The sequence below is a fragment of the Helianthus annuus genome, chromosome 13 (genome assembly GCF_002127325.2).
Source record: "Helianthus annuus cultivar XRQ/B chromosome 13, HanXRQr2.0-SUNRISE, whole genome shotgun sequence".
NCBI lineage: Eukaryota > Viridiplantae > Streptophyta > Magnoliopsida > Asterales > Asteraceae > Helianthus > Helianthus annuus.
Window position 1 is genome coordinate 57,943,712 of NC_035445.2, and position 13,704 is coordinate 57,957,415.

The window sequence follows — 13,704 nt, forward strand, 5'->3', positions numbered from 1 at the left end:
AAGTTGCTCCTGGTAATCAGTCGGAGGTGAATGATAATCAAGAAGCTGAAAACATGCCAGTTTTAGATCATGGTGATTCAGACTCTGAGGGGGAGCAGATCCAGTTTTCAAGTCAAACAAACCAAGTTGGTGAACAAGATGCAGAACATAATGTTACTAATCTGGAGGGAAATGTTGATGTTCCAAGCGAAGTGATGCCGCGAACTCTTTCTTATCATCCAGAGGAGTTGATCATAGGAGAACTGCATTCAGGCGTTCGCACAAGACGTCAAATAGACCAGGGCTTAACATGTTTTTATTCTACAGTAGCACCTTTACAAACTGAATTTTCATTAAGTTGTTTTATCTCGCAGGTCGAACCGAGAACGTATAAAGAGGCGCTTACTGAAGACTCTTGGGTCATTGCAATGCAAGAAAAGTTAAGTCAGTTTAAAAAGTTGGGAGTGTGGAAGTTAGTGGATTTACCGGATGATCAAAGGAAAATCAATACAAAATGGGTATTCAAGTGTAAGAGAGACGACAGAGGAGTGGTTGTAAGGAACAAAGCTCGACTCGTTGTTCAGGGCTTTAGTCAACAGGAGGGGATTGATTTTACAGAAGTCTATGCTCCTGTAGCACGACTAGAGGCTATCAGAATTTTCCTAGCATTTGCATCTTGGAAGAACTTCAAAGTTTATCAGTTGGATGTTAAATCGGCGTTTCTTTATGGGAAGGTCAAAGAGGAGGTTTATGTTGGTCAGCCGCCGGGCTTTACTGACCCAATCCACAAGAACAAAGTTTATCTGCTGGATAAAGCGTTGTATGGTCTACATCAGGCACCGAGAGCCTGGTACGAGACTTTGTCTCAACACCTACTTGCTAAAAAGTTCATACGTGGAAAAGTAGATGCCACTCTCTTCACTAAAGAGGTCGACGGACATCTTCTGATCGTTCAGATTTATGTAGACGATATAATTTTTGGGTCAACGAATGAGAAATTGTGCAAAGATTTCGAACAGGTGATGAAGCAAAAATTCGAAATGTCATCAATGGGGGAGATGAAATTCTTTCTGGGTTTACAAGTTGAACAACTTCCTGAGGGAGTTTTCATTCACCAGACGAGTACGTGCATGATATTCTAGAGAAATTTGGAATGTCAAGTTCTACTCCAGCTGCTACCCCACTTGCGACTAATCATGGGATTCACCCATATCTCACCGGAGACAGGGCTGATGAAACGTTCTACCGTTCCATGATAGGTTCTTTGATGTATCTAACTACTTCACGTCCTGATATCATGTACCCAACGTGCCTCGCAGCAAGATATCAATCTAACCCGAGAGCTTCGCATATGATCATTGTCAAGAGGATATTACGTTACTTGAAAGGAACACCCACATTGGGGTTGTGGTATCCTAGAAAAGGCGATTTTACGCTCGAAGGGTATTCCGATTCTGATTTCGGATGCTGCAAAGTCAATACCAGATCAACAACTGCAGGATGCCAGTTCTTTGGATCAACATTGGTTACCTGGCAGTGTAAGAAACAAACGTTTGTGGCGTTATCTACATGTGAAGCGGAGTACGTTTCTTCTAGCAGTTGCTGCTCTTAGATCCTGTGGATACAGCAACAGATGCGCGACTACGGTTTGCAGTTTCTTAACACGCCTCTGTTTGTTGATAATGAGGCCGCAATAAATATAACTAAGAATCCAGTACATCACGCTAAAACTAAACATATAGAAATTCGTCATCACTTTATTCGCGATTGCTTCGAGAAAAAGTTGATACGAATTGAGAAAATCCACACTGACGAACAAAAAGCTGATTTGCATACCAAAGCTTTTGATAAAAATCGGTTTCAATATTTGTTAAAACTTAATGGTATGAAATTGCTTTCGGTGTTCGATGGAATTGTGAGCGTTGATGAGAGTACTGTTGCGGATGAAGACGAGAAACAATCTGCAATGGTTTGTCGATTTTTTACGTGTTTTGGTATTTAGGGGGAGTAGAGTAGATAGTTGTAAATAGTTTATTTTCAGAAAATACAAAAACAGTAAAAAATGCAAAAATACAAAAACATGATAAAATTGAAAAAAAAAGAGCTTGTGTATATAGGGAAAATGATAGTACATCGGCTAGACAATTACAGTATGCTAAAGATTTTAAAGTCTAAATGAGTTAAACAGTCTCACTAATGATGTGTCGATAGGTTTTCTCACATTTAGTAGATTTATTCGGGATATAAACCTAAAATTTCAAATTTGCGAAATTCGTGGGGAACACTACTTGGATATATAGGTAACCCCTGAAATCTCGTTTGAAAGGTCTCGTATTCTGATATACTAGGTTTTTATACTCAATGATGTCTGGGGTATTATTCCGGGACTTCTGCTGAACGGAAGTTATGACCTAGTACTTGGCTAATACTTTCACCAAAATGCTTGAAACATAGCATAAACCCTCAGCATGTAGATGAAACAATACAATTGATAGTCGATGCTGTTGTAATTAAAAGATCCTCTAAAGGGGACATACTGAAAAGTCGAAGCTGATATCTCTCTGCGTATACGGAAGTATCGACCTGAGATCCCTCGGCCCTCGCATACCTAATTTATGTACAGATATCATTGTAGTATACTCACCTGTAAGACTGAATATTGGGATTCTGGATACGGGAGTATATTCAAGAGGTGGGACACATGAATTGAGCTAAGTTCATAAGTCATCTAAATCATATCCTGAATAGATTGAAATTTGTGTGAGAATTTAAGATGGATCAGTATATCGACAATCGAGGTGAATTGTTTAAGTCTGAGCATGTAATTAAGCTTAACGGTACTAGTATTTTGTCTGAAAAGCTGATATGATTCCCTGACACGCTCGCCAAAAAAAGTTTGTATATAGTTCAATTTCTTTATTTTCTGCAATTTAAGTTTTCTGTTATTTCATTTCTTAGTTTAGAACACATTAAAATCCAAAAATATTTTATTTCTGCTTTAGTTTAGACAAACCAGTGTGGAAGATTGATTGTCTGATTCTGGAGATTGAAGCAGATGCAGGAAAGTTCTGAGCTGAAGAATGAGGAGAGCTTACTTTGTCAGAGATTAAAATGTTTCAAAGTTAAAAACAAGTTCATTAAGTTGATGCTTGTTACATTATTCTTAGAAAATTTGAAAATGTTTTTACAAAATCAGTTTGATTCGTCAAATGATCAACCAGGGTCATTAAGTTGAACTTGGTAGATTAATTGAGTAATCAGGGTCATTAATTTAGACCTGAATACTTGAATGGATTTCTAAAGCTGATTGAGTTTGCGATTTATTGTTGAAAAGATAGAATTGTAATGTTATTGTTTGAGTAACAGGTTTGGACTTCATTATTTCCAATGGAGGCTAATTGTCAAAGCTTGAACCAGATTTCTCAGATTCTAGCATACCGAGATGGGGAGTCTGTGAAAGGGAGAGTCTGGATCAACAGCTAAAGAGGAGTCTGAAAATGGAGTCAGGTTTTGATTCTAAACCTGTGAAGAATGCTTTTGATGAGAAGACAGAGAGTTGGAGAAAAGACCAAGACTGAAGACTCAGGAGCTGAAGACTACGTCAACATCCAAGGGGGAGTCTGTTGATGCATGGAATGTCTGTTGACTTCGTCTACATCACGTCTTAGGTCAGGATAGGTCAACATAGGGTCTAGAAAGTCAAAAATATGTTTGTTATAGTAGTTTCGCTTATGTATACCAGTATTGAATTAGTTTCGCTTTTGTGTCTAAATGGTTCGCTTATAGGGACAAGATGATAGGTTCGCTTATACGGACATGTCGTATAAGCGGAACCATGTAGACTATATATAGTCAGTTCAAGCGAACCTGATATAGTTGTTGTTGTACGTTGGAGCGAAACTGTTGTGTGTGCTTTAGGTGTGAAACTCTGTCAAATCAGTCTTAGAAAGCAATAAAAAGAAAGGAATTGAATAGGAAAGCTGTTGTAACTTCATTTACGTTGATTCCGCCTTCGTACGTGAAGATGAACGTTCTCTACTGACTATTCAGGGTCGGAACTCGGTCCAACACAGAATCTAGGGAAATCTTGATAGTACAGATACGCTTCTGCACACGGGGTCGTGCCCAGCGGACACGGTGGCGTGGTCAACTAATGCAGACAAACTGCATTTAATGAAGAAAGAGAAGGAGGATGGACACGGGGTCGTGCCCGAGCTGCTGTTCTGGCTATAAATAAGGGGTGCTTGGCTCATTTGCAAACCATCCCTTGGCACACCACCTCTCTCACACTTCACCCACCCACCACCACCATCACAACACCATCATCCACCACCATCATCCATCATAGAGTGTGTGAGTCGTCTCGGGATCCAAGATTGATCTTAAGAGTTCTTGACAATCAAAGGCCATGTTTGCCTAAGTCTCTTACATCACTTGGTGAAGACAAGTGTTTAGTGTAATACTTTTTATTTTTAATCTTTTTGCACTTTTTATTTGGTTATGTATTAATGACTTTAATAACTAATTTCTTATGTTGAAGGTGATTCTTCCTTATCGTTTGTCCGTGGTGTCTTGGCATTATTTTATTGTCTATATAAAATAAAAGATTTTCACCATTCATGTCTCCACGGTCTATATGGAGATATGTTGGCTACCTGGTCGGCGGTTAAGGGAACGGTTTGGTAAGAGTCTTGCCTTGTTCAGTGTATAGATCCTGCAAGGACCTGGGTCAAATTTAGTAGGACCTCCTTCAATACCCACCGGTATTGGATGACGGGGTCCAAACTCTTTGATCCCCTGATATGTAAGCTATTATTAAAACTTTAACCCGGCTACTTAGGACTGTATCCCTACTGACTCAGACTACTTAGCCGACGGTAACGTCACCTTCAAAAGATGGGCCTACCACATTATGCATTAATAACTTAATTAATTATCTTTTAATAATCCGACCCTTTAGGATTGTATCCTTGCTGACTCAAACTACTGGGTTGAGGGTAACGTCACCTTCAAAAGAGGGGCCTACTACAATAACTAAGATAATTTCTTAAAAAGTGCAAAAGTGCGGAAATAATCAAAGGTTACACTACACACGAGTCGGATCCAAGTGATTTATCTTGTCTATCTGTTTTTACTTTTATTTTATTTTTCAGCATTTTAGTTAGTTTTATTTTTCTAGTTTAAAAACATTTTTCTAACTTTTGATTTGATTAGACATTGAGGATAAACCGGTACTAAAAGCTCTTGTGTACTTGGACGACCTCGGTATCTTACCAACACTATACTACACTCACGATGGGTGCACTTGCCCATATGTGTGTTTAGTGTTAGTAAATATCGTGTTTTATAAATTTAAAACTTGGCTAAAAAGTGTAAAAGGGCTTAAAATATACATAAAAAATATAGCACACTTCACGCACATCAAGGGTAACGTCACCTTCAAAAGAGGGGCCTACTACGATAACTAAGATAATCTCTTAAAAAGTGGAAAAGTGCGGAAATAATCAAAGGTTACACTAAAGGCGAGTCGGATCCAAGTGATTCATCTTGTCTATTTGTTTTATTTTTATTTTCAGCATTTTTAGTTTTTATTTTCATGTTTAAACCTTTTTCTAAAATTTTGATTTGATTAGACGTTGAGGATAAACCGGTACTAAAAGCACTTGTGTCCTTGTACGACCTCGGTATCTTACCAACGCTATACTACGCTCACAATGGGTGTACTTGCCCATATGTGTGTTTAGTGTTAGTAGAATATCGTGTTTTATAAATTTAAATTTTGACTAAAGTGTTAAAGCGGCGTCTAGAGGAACTGGAACTGATTGTTGACAGCGCAGAAAAAGAAGATAGCCAAGCAAAACAAGATGCTCAACTTACAAATCTAAGAGTGGAAGAAGATAATCGTTCTGATGTTTCCGTTTTAAAAGTTCCAAACATATACCTATGAGTTCCATACTATTCACCTATTGAAACATGTTAACCCAACACCGATCCTTTTCATTTCAACTTGGTGTTTTACCTTTTTTTTTCTATAGGATTATCATCAATGGTATTGCTAATTTATTTAAGCGATTCATAAGTTAACCTAACATAAAACTATATAATTAATAAACTAACGAAAATTTACGATCTCGCCGCAATGCACGGGTTTCCCACTAGTATTTATATATATATATATAATTTTTAAAAATTTTCCGGGCCCTATAATGGTTTGGGCCCTGATCGCAAGCACCTTCTGCACCCCTGATAGACGGCCCTGATATAATAACTAAAATACTATAACTTGACACATCAACATTTAAGGACGTGCACTTTAACTATACCATTGTGCATTACTTGAACCCGGTTAAAAGAGGATAACAAGTCAAGTCCATATTTTTTGAACCTGATTGAAAAAGGTAATTAATATTTGAACCCGATCAAAAAGGTATTCGAGCTTAAGCAATCTAACTTCAAGCTCAACTTTTCAGCTTGGTAATTAGTAATTCAAGTTGAGAGACTTATTTTATATTCGAGTCAAACTCAATCTTACCCTGAATCGACTTGGCTCGGATTATGAATAGCAATAGTTTGAATGCCAGGAGAGTCTTTTTTAAATTGTGTAAAATCACTATAAAATTAAAATATTTTGATGATACTATCAAAATTTTGAGCAAATGATATATAAAACAAGGAATGTGTCTTTTGTTGTGATATCGTATAGAGAATACGACTTGAAATCTTGTTTTATTGTTCGGGAACCATCACAATGTTTAGTGAAAATGACACCAAGCTTTGTGAAAGAGTGGGTTAGCTGGAGGTGAAATAAGCAGGAACTCTTGCAATGATACTACTGTTGGTGATTGGTTTTTGTCAACAGTAACTTATTTGTTACTGATCGCTCGAGTTGTTAGGCAAGTTGCTATTGGTCGTGGTTGCTACTTATAGCCCCAAGCTGTTGCTTACTATAGTTATTATTAATCTAAGTTGTTATTGTCTTATTGGTCATAGTTATCGCTACTCATGATTAGTTCTTAGACCATGCGTAGTGGTAGAGAAAAATAGTGCCCCCACCATGGGGCATTATTCGACACGTGTCATCTCAGTCAGCATGGGGCGTTATTGCGAAAGTGGTGTAGTGGGAATAATACCTAATAATGCTCCTTCCAATCATTAGACAAAAAAAAAAAAAAGCAAAGAGATGGTGATTGGCTAGTCAAACTTGGACACATGCAAAAGATGGTAATTGTCAGACCCATGCTCAACATTGATTGGTTAACCCAATATGTACATAGCGTTATAATTAAAACGCCGGCCACCATTTTTTGAATTTAAAAAAAAAAACGCCCCATGTAATGGGGGGGAGGGGCGTTTTAAGGCGGTTTTATTCAATTTTTTTTAAAAGAAAACGGCCCACTACGGATGGTCTTATCTAAGTTTCTATATGAATTGAACTTATAAAGGCTTCAGAGACTCAACCCTATTAGACGTTTTTTTTTTCTAAATATTTGCACAAGGGAAAACCGCGGCCATGTTGACCAAAACAAATCCACATATCGTAATTGACTTTTTTTTTCCTTGGACTTTGTTAATATTTGATTGGGAAAATGCCACAGAAATGTAACAAACTTTACTAATTGTTTCAATTAAGTCATTCAAACTTTTTTTGTCTTCCTAAAATAACTAAATTTTATTAGAGTGTTCTAATACAATGTAATTACCAAGTCATCATCAGGTTACCATTATTTTCTTTTTATTTTTTATCACATCAAAATGTATTTTAAAACTAGTTCTCCAACTTTTCAATTCTCTTGAAACGCCAGTTCCTTTGAGGATGCGCATCATGTTCGCCGACTTTTTAGATCTTTCATGAAGAGCCTACCTTCAACAACGAGCCCAACCATGGTTTCAGATTCTTCCTTTGACAACGAACCCCCCTTCGACGACAAACCCAACCGTGGCCGACGTTTCAGATCCGACGAAAAGGCGTGTGAGCTTATGAATAGAGCTGACGTTTCAATAGGCTGGGGATCTGATATTGTTGCTACTTAAATAAAAAAAAAACTTCTTTATTTAAAAAAACAGAAACACCCACATGATTCTTCTTCACAAACCTCCATGGGTCCTCACCTGTAAAACCTATTTGAAAATTGGACCCAGAGAGTGGAATCCATGCTCGAAACAATGAATGCAAGTCCCATGAATAGCAGGTTTCTATATCAAACAAATGAATCGTGACTGGGAATGAAGGTATGAATATTACATGAAGTTGTGAAGCAAATATGGAACGTGCAAATGATGGATCAATATTCTCAATCCTTAATCTAAATCACAATTTTTTTTTAATTTAGTTTTTAAATAAAAAATGTAACTATAAATTTTCCATTAAAAAATAGAAGGTAATGAAACCTGACAAGTCATCAAGTGTAACCTGCTAACCTGATAATTACGCAAGAATGAAACACCATATAAAAGTTTAGTGATTTTAAGAAGACAAAAAAATTTGAGTGACTTAATTAGAACAATTGTTAAACTTGGTTACATTTCTATAAAGTTACCCCTATTTGATTTAGAGAAAATCAAACTAGAGACTAACACATGGCCAACTAATAATATAATTTTATTAAAACTAATAATATCGTTTAACATTCACCTAAATTATTTCATTATTGAGTAAACTGCAGCTTTCGTGTCCCATAGTCTTGCTTTAAATATTAGGGTGTAAGGGGTGCTCACCTCTTAGAGCATTCACATCCAAAGAACTAAATTGTGAGTGTGGGGTTTTTAAAATATAAAGAGTATAAAAAATGGTTGTGAGTAGAGGAGAGAGAAAATGTTACTGTTCATCTGTATATTTGGGGGGACACTGTTCACCCACTATAATTTTTTAATATATATTGAAAGTGGTTGTGAGTGAAGGAGAGAGAAAAATGTAATGATAAAGGTATAAAAATATTATTTAATTGAAAAGGAGAGAGAAAAAGTATTTGTTTTTAGTAAAAATATATTGATATAGGAGTTGTTTTTTAGTGGAATGTATGTATAATTATAGGGGGCTGGATGTGAATGCTCTTAGGTGAGTCCCCCCTTTTACACACAACCAATCACATAGTGCCATGTCAACTCCCCTAATACCGATTTTTGATGGCGGCACTCCCCTATTAGGTGAGTTCAAAATTAATTTTTTTTTTTTTGGTAAAATTATGGATGTTTAAAAATTAAATAAAGGACATTTCATTAAATTTAAATAAAAATACATTCAAAGTAGAAAATAAAAAACACATTCAAAGTAGAAAATAAAAATTACATTAAAACTAGAAAACTAACATTTTAGAAATCGCATGGCCACCCGTACTTGTTAGCGATTTCTCGCTTTCGGACGAGGATGATCGGCAACATACTTGGCGGAACATCGTCGTGCGGCTTAAGGAATGTTTTCATATCTCGATCGAAATTGTAGTTTTTCATCGTCTCGAGTTGTGCCGATATGAGCTCGCGAGCCTCCGACTCTCTTTTTTTCCTCAATTCGATCGCCTCCAATTCTACCGCTTGCTTCGCTTCTTTCATGGCGGTGTACACTTTGAATTGTGCCGCCAACTCGGCCGAGCTTCCCTCGGACGATGTAGCTTGACGCTTGTCTCGCCGTTGTGCTCTTTGTGGCGAGGGATCTTCGTTCATATCCGGTATCGAAAAGTCCACGTCAACGGGCTTTCTTTTATGTGCCGAACCTTCACCTTCCTCACCCATCAATGGGACTTGGGCCCATTTCTCGTGTCTTCGAACGACCTCCCACGCCTCGATGTGTTGAAAACCGCTTGGAAATCTTTCTTTAAATTCTTTTAACGCGACTTTCATCACGTCGAGATCCTTACATCCGCTTGCTCGTGTGCGATCCTACATGTTATAAAATAAAAAAAATTAGAAAGTGTTAAAAAAGTATGAACTTAGAAAAAAAATTAAAAATATGCAATGTTAAAAAAAATATAATTTTTACCGCTTGTTGGTATAGGCCGTTGAAAAAGTTTATTTTCGCATGCATCGGGTTCCATTTAGACCGTACTTGATGAACGGTCCGGTTACTTCCACCGATAGTTTTGTTAAAGTGCTCTAAAATTTTACCCCAAAAACTTTCGCGACTTTGTTGATTGCCCTTTTTTTTGTTGGTAGAACAATGTACCCACGCCTTCGCCAACGCCTCTTCTTGTTCTTTTGTCCATTTTTCGCTCACCGTTTTCCCTTTTTTTTCTCGAGCCTCATCTTCTTCGTTGCCCGCGTCTTCGTCCACATTATATTCATCTTCCTCGTCGTCGTCGCCCAAATTTTGAGTTTCGGGCACTACCTCATCCTCGTCGTCGTCGTCGTGAATAGGTAGAGGACGTTCGACATTTCCTCGTGTAGAAGGAACTTGTGAAGAACGATAAGCATATGGGTCGAAGGCGGGGGATTGAGGAGGAGCGTCCATTGATAACAAATTTTGAAAATAGCCGAAATTGGGTTGTTGGGTGTTGTAAAACGAGGGGTGTGGAGGTTGTTGGAAAAAAAACGGGGGTTGTGAAGTGTATCCGAAAGGGGGTTGTGGTTGAGCATTTGCACCGCTCGAACCATCTCGAGACGGTTTCGAGACCCGTCCCTTAGTTTTTTTCTTGGCCTCGCGGGGTCGGTTCTCCATTGCTCGGTGTATAAAAAATAAAAAGTGAAGGGGGTTTGGTTGGAGAGTATAAAAAATAAAAAGTGAAATGGGTGTGGTTGGAGAGTTTAAAAAAATAGAGAGAATGAGATGGGTTGAGTATAAAAAAACGGTGAGAATGAGATGGTTATTTATATTAGTTTAAAAAAAGTGAATTTTTTTTTATTAAAAATCCGACCGTTGAAAGAGGACCGTTCCTCAAATCTCGTGCACATTCAATCGGTGAGTCCACGCCTAAAATACACCCCGAATCGGGACCCCGCTTTGATGGCGGCGGTGTTCCCGATCGGGGAAACCTATCACCGCACCACCTCACCGAAGACGCCCCGTACACCCTTAGGGTGTAAGGGGTGCTCACCTAAGAGGTGAGTCCCCTCTCTTACGCCCAACCAATCCTCGTGTGCCACGTCAACTCCCCTCTTAAAATCCCCTAACACCCTAAATTGATGGCGGCACTCCCCTCTTAGGTGAATTGGTTTTTTTTTTTTTTTTTAAAAAAAGAAGAAAAGCATTGATTGGTCAAGCTCTCCCTCTCTCCTCCCCTCTCTTAGGCATCTCCCCACCGGTTCTCTCTCCTCTCTCTAACTCACCTCATTGTTGGCAATGCTCACCTAATAGGTGAATTGAGTCACCTAAGGGGTCACCGAAGGGTGCCCCGGACACCCTTAGTTTTTGTCTATCTTTAACATTTTTTATTCCTCACGTTTCAAGTCTTAGTCCTAACTCACTAACTCTGTTAAAATTTTCTATTAATTGTTGTCAAATGACCAATGTATCCTTGATAGTGATGGACCCCACTTAACATACCTACTCCACTCTCATCTTCTTCCTTAGAGCATTCACATCCATTCCACCATATTTTCACCCTAAATTATACTAAAAAACACTACATTTTCTCTCTCATTTTCAATTAAATAATATTTTTATACCTTTATCATTACATTTTCTTTCTCCTCCACTCACAACCATTTTCAAAATATATTAAAAAATTATAGGAGGTGAACAGTGTCCCCACAAATATACAGATGAACAGTAACATTTTCTCTCTCCTCCACTCACAACCACTTTTTATACTCTTTATAATTTAAAAACATCACACACACAATATGATGCGATGGATGTGAATGCTCTTACTCCACAACCACCACCATAATTTGCCACCACCGGTCTTCAAGTCAACTCTATCGTCACGCCTTATTTGAGTGACACACAAACTCAGACGACACCAATTCCTTGGCGGTGGAAGCTGGTGTTAGTGGTGGAGTAAGGAAGAAAATGAGGTGGAGTGGGTGTTTCAACTTTCAAGTGAGGCTCACCATATTTAATTATTGTTTAAATTACCAAAGGTATTTTGGTCATTTAACAAGCATTAATAAAAAAAATTAGCAAAGTTAGTAAACTAGATTAAAAGTGTTAAGGCTTGAAACGTCAGGAATAAAGAGTTTAAAGATATGGACATAACCTGATGTTTAGAGCAATCCTTAGATGAAAACTGTGGCTTTCTCTATATTAGGGTGGAGGGAGTCGTTCAATCACTTTAGGGTGTTTGAGTTATTCTCTAGGCAACAATATAATGCATGTCAAGTTCCCATTCCACTCCGCATTTTGCACTCAATCACTGACAATGGTTCAAACACCTGGAGAGTGGTAAAGAATTTAAAAAAAATTGTGATTGGTTGAAAGGGGTTGGGACCCACCATTAAACCCCCCTCTCTCCTCCTTCCCTTCTCTTCCCGCAACGGTGAGTAGTCACCGATTTAACCATTCCCCGCTCACCGATTGAAGGCCGGCACCCCTTCCCCCGCTCGGCAACCCCCTTCCCCGATCAAACTCACCGCAACGATACCCTCTACACTTATATGTGTTTGTAATTGTACTTTCGTTTAATAAAATATATATTCGATCCATTTTTTTGTTGATAAATAATGCATTATAATGTAAAAACTTTATTACTAAGAAATCATTCTTTATAATTTTCTTAATATAGAATAATTATATTTTCCCAAATGAGGTTTTTTAATTTGCATTGTATATAACTTTAAGAAAATGTTATAAAAAATATAATCCATGCGCTGAGGGAATTTCGAGAGATCCGGAGACATATTTTCTTTTAAATATATTTGCAAAATTTTCATAAGACATATTTTCTTTTAAATATTTTTGCATTTAAAACATGTTTTCTAAAAAAATACAAAACGTTTTATACAACATGCGATTCTTTTTAAGACCAAGTGTATGGGCTGATGCTCATAGCTAGGTCATCATCGTCATGCCTTGAACACCAGTCTGGGTGGGCATGATCCCACCTAGATTTTATTGGCCATTAATAATCTCATCTCAGAATATTCCCCCCACCAGTCCCACCTTTCACCTATTTTTCCTACAATGGTCCCCCGTTAAAAAAACTTATCGGACTTAAGTTTTTTTCCAAATTACAAACAGATTTTGTAGGGCTTTTGATTAGAACGACGATACGAGTCCATTGATGTAAAACTTGCCTCGAAACGGTGCTCCAAACGATGAAAATGGCGCTTCAATTCGGGTGTTTAAATTTCCAATTAACCAAAATCAAGTCACTTGGAACACCATTTCGAAGTAAGTTTTACATCAATGGACTCGTATCATCGTTCTGATCAAAAGCCCTAAAAAATTTGTTTGTAATTAGGAAAAAAGCTTAACTCCGTTAAGTTTTTTTAACGGGGGACCATTGTAGGAAAAATAGGTGAAAGGTGGAACTGGTAGGGGAATATTCTGAGGTAGGATTATTAATGGCCAATAAGGTGTAGCTGGGATTATTATAGGCCAATTCCCCATCTTATCTTTTCATATTTTATTTTGTTAACCAACAATCTCCACATACATCACGCCTTTTTTTATAATTTATTTAATTTAAACAGTTTCTTAGTTAGTGAAACCACATCACATTTTAGAGAGAAAAAAAGTGAATGAAAACTATAATAACTGTTTCATATTTAGTAAAGCCATCACTAATGGCAGGCCGGCCAACCCGTGCCGTCGTTCGAGGCCTAAATTTTTAAAGGGTCCGAAAGGTTTCTATG